At 44.5% G+C, this 7,695-nt stretch overlaps 1 long non-coding RNA gene across 1 annotated transcript in view; it reads right to left on the bottom strand.

Annotated features, from left to right (window-relative positions):
- Positions 1 to 211: 211 nt before the first annotated feature.
- Positions 212 to 7,695, bottom strand: part of LOC109322004 — a 153,600-nt gene continuing 146,116 nt past the window's right edge. Inside the window, exon 5 of the long non-coding RNA XR_002104274.1 lies at positions 212 to 3,868. This is a non-coding gene — a long non-coding RNA (uncharacterized LOC109322004). The remainder of the gene's footprint in view (positions 3,869 to 7,695) is intronic.

Here is a 7,695-nt window from a genome sequence, read left to right as displayed (position 1 = left end):
CCCCTGTTCAGCAGGGGCTTGTTATTCCATAGGTTTTCAGTATCTCTTTATGGCTGCATGCAGCCTGCCCTTTTGTTTCCTCAGTCCACACAAGCACTCTCTCTAATTTAGGCCTTTCAGAAAACAAACAAAAGCAGAGAAAATGGAGATCTCAAGCAACAAACATTAGACAAGGACATGTCAACAAAAAGGATAACGAAATACCTCCAAGTAACCTTTTGTTATAGCCATATAATTGAAATCTGACATTAAAATGCAATTCAAGGTCCACTTGTTTTGTCACATGCGATAAAACTAGGGAAAAATTATCTTGGTTAGAAACAACAATTCTCCAAACGGCAAACATTATTCTATACAGACAGAGATTCTGGGCTGCAAACAAAATCTTTTCTAGCACTTGAAAAGCATGACAGTTCTCCGCTGATAAACACTTCCAGCACAGGAACCTTGCAAGGCCAAACCAACATGTTCTTCAAAACCATTCATCAGAAGCTGTGTTCATTTGAAAACTTTTCTCTGCTGCTTATATCACACGTGAGTTCAGCTTTTCATGAGATGTCGTGACAAGTCTAACAAAACCAGTGTGCTACTTGTTGTGGGTTAGGTATACACTGAGCCTCCAACTAATGCTATTCCTTCTTGAACTCTCAAGTCAACTGAGGTCTTGTCCAAATCTATAGGTTCTTGTGTCACAGTGGTGTCAGGTAGGTTTAGGAAAGGCTCCTTCTTCTGGCCAAGCTGTGTCTATATCAAGGGTGCCCACCATTGTAGCTACAAGAGCAGCAGCAACCCCATAAATGTAGGCTATGGGCTCAGTGACAGGCCTGGGAAAAAAAGATGTCCTTGTCCACAGGCTATAATGGTCTGGCAATGGCGCTACATGCAAGTTCTTCCACTTCTACACTGCTCCACCAGAAGGCATCACCCTCTAAGACGGGAAGGGAGTTTGGCTTTTGTGTTAGCAGTCTTTTTCCTTGCATTTTGTTCCTGCAGCACATGAGGATCTATAGGTAACTGCATTCATGGGTAGCGAACCCCAGCCAGAGAGTTCATTTCAAGAGTTTCTTTCAGTGCTGCTGTCAGACTGACATTCTCTTGCTCTTTGTTCACTGTATTACACTCACTGCTAAGCTTTAGCTAGATTTCATCCTAAAGAAGAAATCTCCAAGAAAATCCCTAGTGTGAGGCTCAAAGAAATTCCAAGAAGCACGGATACAGCCCTTACCAAAGAAAAGGTGGTCTGGTTGTTATGTCTCTCAGCGCCACTCTTGGGGAACTCAGTCTTAGGGTTTTGTTCTACTACAGAGAGCTTGCGTCTCATCTGCAGGGCAGTCAAAGGTGTACAGAGTAGCTGGTGTAGATGTACTTGAGCTCTCCTAAAACTAGATAGTTCAGTTATCACTAGCATTGTAGTAGTGGCAGCGTCCAAACCATCCTGAGAACCCACTTTAATATACTGTATACTCATCCTCACAGGATTTTCTTCAACTTAACTACAGTTTTTTTAAACCAGGGAAAAATGTGTCAACACAAATCCTTGGATTCTACAGGCTCTTCAGCAAGGACCCTGCGCTGGGCATGGGGTGCAGGTACTATCCCTGTCAAATCCCTGGCATCTCGCTTCTCTTGATCTGTAGCCCCAGAACTGTAGCACCTGTGGTATATTCCTACTGCAACCTCCAGTGTGCAACATGCTTTCTGAGGCTCTGACTTTTAAAGAATCAGGCCACTCAAATTAATGCCTTACCTCGTGCAAATAAATACAACCGTTAACATAATGCAGTTGACTGCGAGCAAGCACTGTGCATGAGCATGAAGCCCCATACTTTCTATTCTTGACACTGAAATCAACTGGTAACCCTCCCTGACTTTTTAACTGGAAAAGCAGTTGGTTTGCTTTCTGCATTTCTTTCAGCCCAGACCATCACCTGCCTGCTTTCACTTCCCATGTCTCATAGACCAGCACGATGTTGTCATCACGTGATTGGGCACCATCCCAGGTGTCATCTGGATAAAAACACTGGGCCCCTCCTCTCAGCTCCACTGAAAAACCTTTTAACTAGCAAGAACCAGTTTGAGGAAGAAAGTGGAAACTGGCCAATGCATTGTGCAAACAGAAATTGGTCATCCTTGATAGGAACAGTCATGGTTTGTCTGGAATATGCAAAACCACAAAGGAACCATTTTGGTTCCTATTAGTCTTCATGGAAGTCTCTTTCCTGTTTTTAAACAAAACTAACATTGGTCTTGGCCACTTGACAACATCCCTTTAAGACTGTCTTTCACTGAAAAATGCAACTTTATCAGTTGAACCCCAGATGTGTTTGTGAATTTGACTGTTGCATCCTTTTCCTTTGAACTCCCCAACCGTTACATACACAGCCCCCCAACTGGTCAAGCCAGTTTCCTCCTCGATGGGCTTTGTTCCCAGGTTCTGGGAAGATAAAAGCCATAACAGGCCTGCTGTCCCACCTACCCACTTAGACTGATAATTGCAGTAGAAAAATGATTATCAAGCTTAGCCAGAGCAACCACAGTGCTATTCAACAGGGGCCACATGACGGTGTATCTTTAGATGCACATTAGAACATTTTCTGTGCCTTGGTGATCTGGTATTGCCCCTATCCTGTCCACTCCTTCCTTTTGGCCTTGTCTGTGTTAGTCTTTTTGTCTTAATGTTTTTTACTATTCCTACTACCAATGGTAGTAAGAAAGGGAGCCTAGTGAAAGAAGGGCTCTGGGTGGCCAGTGGAATTTTAGACACCCTGTGGTCCAAGCCTACTCTATGCAGGGTTAGATGACAAATAAGCCAGGGGGTGGTCTACGTTGGCAGTCGCTTCCAGAAGGAAAAGTCACAGTGGATACAGCTTTTGCTTCATCCCCTTCATGATGGCAGTTTCACAAAAGGAGCAGAAAACAGACCCTATGATCATTAGACCAAGCCTCCACATGAACTTGCATTGGTTTAGCTGAATGAAGTCTCCATGTTAGTTAAATCAGTGGAACTCAGTGCTGAAGCCCTTCTATCCAAGGGGAAAGATGGCAGTGGCACCTCCTCTGGTACTCCAATAAGCACCAAATCTTGCTCCCCCTGAGGTCACTGACATCAAGGGAAACCGGTTTGGTTTTCAAAGTAAACAACCGCAGATGGAAAGGTTTTGCTTTTGCTTGACCTCCCTTACAGTCCTCTTGAGCAGGCTTCCTTTTCTTCCTGCTTCTCTACCTTTGCAAGCCTTCTGAAGTCTTTTGTCTGGGAAGCTAGACAAATCACCACTAGGAAGAAATCGCACTATGTACGGCAGGCTCAAGCTATCATTGGAGAGCATACCAAATCCAGGGCAGATGGGGTCACGGAAGGTTACTGACTGGAGTGTGCACCATTTTTTACTTTTTATGATAGGAGTCCCTGACTGTGGAGCTAGATCATAAGTCATAAGTACCACGAATTTGAGAAACGCCGAAGAAACAATCAGCAGCACTCACTATTGTAAAAATGAGACTGAATTCAACTTCCATGCACAGCAGAGACAGAAAAAGGTTTATCTGAAAGATGCTCAAGTTACTGGTAGACAAAAATGGCCTCAGTGGTCTTGGTCTGCGCAGTGCTGCTTCTATTGCAGCTCCCTTACTTTGCACACAAAGCTTAAAATAGGGGGTAACAGGTGTCAAGGGGAAAAAAAAAGAAGTTGTGAAGGGTTTTTAGCAGTCAGTGGTGGAATGGGTTTCAGTGCCGTGCAATGTGCTGAAATGCAGCACTCTTCATTGAGCCAATATGCTGCAATATATTAACATTCTTCATTATTTCCATTGCTTTGCATCATGCTTCAGTATCTGATGCAGATCGCATGGATTCCCATGGTTTGGAAGCCTGAAATTGAAAGGAAAAACAAGCAGGTGATTATATTTGCATTTGAGATTCACAATTAATAAACCAAACCCCAAATCAGTTGGCAGGAGGTAGAATAGTAAAAAAGGAAAACTGCCAACTTGGAATGCAAATTGTGGCCCAACAACTATCATAAGCAGCAGATAAGATCCTTAATATTAAATGAAGTTAGTCGAAACAAATTTTTCACTGGTTTCCAAGGTATTCACATCACACATTTGACAGCAAGTTGAGTAGAATCAGATCCTCATTTGCTGAAAAGAACCTTATCAATATTAATAGACCAAAAGGAAAAAAAAACATTTTTCAAGGACCTTCCTTTAAAACCCCCCCCCTGTAATATCAAAGGTGCTCTGTCAAGAACTGGAATGTCTTGGACATTATGCAGTTTTTAAACTGACTAATTTTACCACAGCTCTTGTATCTGAAAACTACATTTTTTCTAATACGTAGTAATTGGTTTAATATGATACACATGGTTACACAGAAACTAACTTCCTCTCCAGTGCCAGGCCTGATAGGAATGCTTGTGTTAATGCTTTGGACTTTCCATTGCATAGCATAATCTTTGCACTGTATTATAAAATCTTTGCACTTCCCAAACATGAACTATTACGACCCCACTGCAAAGTGCAGTAGAAAGTCGTTTCCCTGTGTAACTTCTGGTGTTTGGCACAACTTAAGCTCCTCACATTACTTTTTCAACATTCAATCTTTTTCCCTTTGCAAGATTTTCCACTGATCCCCTTAGGACAGGGGTGGGCAAAATGCAGCACGGGGGCAGATGCGGCCCGCCAGGCCATTCTATCCAGCTTGCGGGGCCCCTAAAAAATTTAGAAAATTAATATTTATCTGCCCTGGCTGCCTATCATGTGGCTCTCGGCTTGCTGAAACTCAGTAAGTGGCCCTCCGCCTGAAATAATTGCCCACCCCTGCCTCAGGATGAGAGCAGGCCTTTTATCAAACAAGGCTTAAGCCATGTTCTACTGAAAGAGACCTCTCCTCTCATGGGAAATATCCAGTTTTTTCTGGAGGTAAGGTGTCATTCCCATGCAAAAAGAAGACACAGGCAAAGGCCAACACCACAGTTGAATTGTCTAGGCTAGTTTCCTATCTCCAAGCTTCAGCTGATGCTAGGGGCTTCAGAAAAAAGTAGGAGAACTGCATGGAGAGCATATGGAAATGGTGCATATGGAATGGCCAGCTGGATGGAGAAAAAGACCTGCGTATGACACCCATGACCAGGGCCCAATTGTAAGCAGCCATGCCACTGACAGCAAAAGAAATATTAAAACTCTGTTTCTTGTTCCCCTTCCCTTTCCCTCTGTCTGCTCTCACACTGCAAGCTCCTCAGGGTAAGTAAGGTAAGAGACTGCTGGAAAGGTCATCACTACTACTACTGGGGGCAGTGCTGGGGCGTGGAAATCAATCCCTCAGATAAGTCCATCTGCAGTGCAGATGGGATCCCTTGTTCCTCATTTTTTCCCCTTCCCCTCTCCACAAGTGCCATTAAAAGCTGAGGGTAATAGGTTTTGGAATTGCCTAAGTGATAAAAGAACCTAAGCTGTGAACCTTCCTCCCAAGGGACTGAAGCATTTCCAAAAATGCGAGCCCAATGCTCTACGCTGCCAAAAAAAGAACAGATGGAGAGAGTAAGAGCAAAGCAGAATCCCTGCTGCAGTGCAGGCAGCAGGTCCTCTCCCATTTCCCGAGCCCTGCTTCTACAAAAGATGCTTGAGCAACATATTTCATCCCAGTCAAAATAATGTGATTATGCGGCCAAGAGAGACAGGAAATGACCAACAGTCACAACTAAGAGGATGGAAACTGACATGATATTTTTAAGCCTTGCAAAGTTGTTCCCCTTAAAAGTGTCCGTGTCAACAACGAACCGATTGCCACATGAACTCAAGTGGAGGGGGCAGAGCAGAGAATGGGAAAGGGGGGTCGGTGATTTGCCCCCAGCCATGCAGCAGGGTAGTAGCAAAGCTGGGATTTGAAGGTATGTATTGGGACTAACCTCTTTGCTTCAGTGCGCTGAAGGAGACAGCTTTGTAGCACTGAGCATGAACCGTGTTTCTCCTTTCAGGCCATACCGTGACAGTGCCAAGGCTCTTCGTTGAGAGCCAGCTCACGTGTTTTTAGAAAGCGTTAAATTAGATGCACGCTAGAAGAATTAGGCTCGCTCCTACCCTGGGGGTCTTCACAAGGAGGCTAGATAATCACCTAGCCGGGGTCGTCTGACCCCGGTGCTCTTTCCTGCCCATGGCAGGGGGTCAGACTTGATGATCTGCTCAGGTCTCTTCTGACCCTACCAACTATGAACCTATGTTTTAAAATACTAGTTTACATGTTGACAGACGTGAGCCCCAGACATGTTCACAGGCCTTGGACAATTCTAAGGGCTAGTGTACATATTGTTTTTCTATGACTAACTCTTTGATTTAACATAGTTAAAGTAGTACCTTAGTGTGAACAAGCGGATGCCTTTATACAGTGTATTTATAGATTTTTAAGACCAGAAGGGATCGTTAGATTATTGTGCATGAACTCCTATACAACACAGGAAGCAGAATCTCACCCAGTGACTCCCAATATGGAGCCCAATAACTTGCATTTGCCTAAATTTGTGCAACTGCGTCCACGTTAAGGGTTTTGCCAACCTAACCATAGAAAGCGGCGGGGGGAGAAACCCTACACGCAGCCCTGACCAAAATAGCTTATTCAGTACAAAAGGGCTGTAGATCAGGCCTTCATGTGCATTTGGAAAAAATATATTTGGAAATGTTGTTTTTCCCCTGCCCCTCTTGGTGATACTTTAAAACACTGCCTATAGGAGGTGAAGGAAGTTTTTTGTCTGGGAAGCAATCAAGACTGTGTAGAAAAGAGTAGAGTAGAATCGGGGCAAATAATTACCCAAGCAGCAGCAGCTACAATATGTTAACTCACTAGATCAGTCTGAAACAGAGCACAGTCCATGGAAAACGTGAAAAGAAGACTATTCAGGAAAAATCTGTGGAGGCCTTATGTGAAACAGCCTTTTGGAGTCAAAACAAGGACAGACTTCACACAGCCCTCGTCATTTTTAGAAAATAATTCACACCAAACTCCCCTCATCTCCTTCCCTTGGTGCACTGGACTGTACACGGCAGGGGCAAAGGCAGTTACTCAAAACCGAACACTGACTGATCTTGTCCCTGTTACGGCACCACCGATGGTGTGCGACATCACACAGCAAGCACGTGGGCTGCAGAAGGACAGAATGGGGTGCGCAGAGGACAGAGCAATCCCAAGGTTCACACTGCTTCGTTTTCATAGTATTCAGTTTTAGGGTGGCTTCTTTTTTTAACCTTGCTTTTAGTCTGGGCATTTCAGAGGCCTAAGGGAATTAGGTGCAAATTTCTCTGGGCACTGTGAATTCCCTTAGCCAAAGAAAAGGGGGGGAAGGAGGCAGGGACTTTCAAACAGTACAGCAAGGAAGGTGTGAGAATATCTTGTTGCACAGTGGATTTACAATGGGAACACAACCTGCCCTGAAGGCTGGCACTGCCTCCTTCATGGACCCCTGGCAAATTACTGTGAGCACTTCTGTTTTTCTGGTGACCCAAACACACCGAGCTATAAATCAGCACAGACCGAGTAGAATGACGAGACTCGGATGAAGGTCCTGAATTGGGCTTTCCGATTCGGCAGCCGGGCTTCAGAAATGAGGAATAGATTTCATAGATTTCAAAGACATCAGGGCTGGAAGGGACCTCGGGAGATCATCGAGTCCAGCCCCCTGCCCAAAGGGCAGGAAGTCAGCTGGG

Source organism: Crocodylus porosus, unplaced genomic scaffold, assembly GCF_001723895.1.
Source record: "Crocodylus porosus isolate Cpor-Errol unplaced genomic scaffold, CroPor_comp1, whole genome shotgun sequence".
NCBI classification, from domain to species: domain Eukaryota; kingdom Metazoa; phylum Chordata; order Crocodylia; family Crocodylidae; genus Crocodylus; species Crocodylus porosus.
The sequence above is the reverse complement of the archived record's forward strand: the minus strand, read 5'-3'. Positions and strand labels throughout refer to the sequence as shown.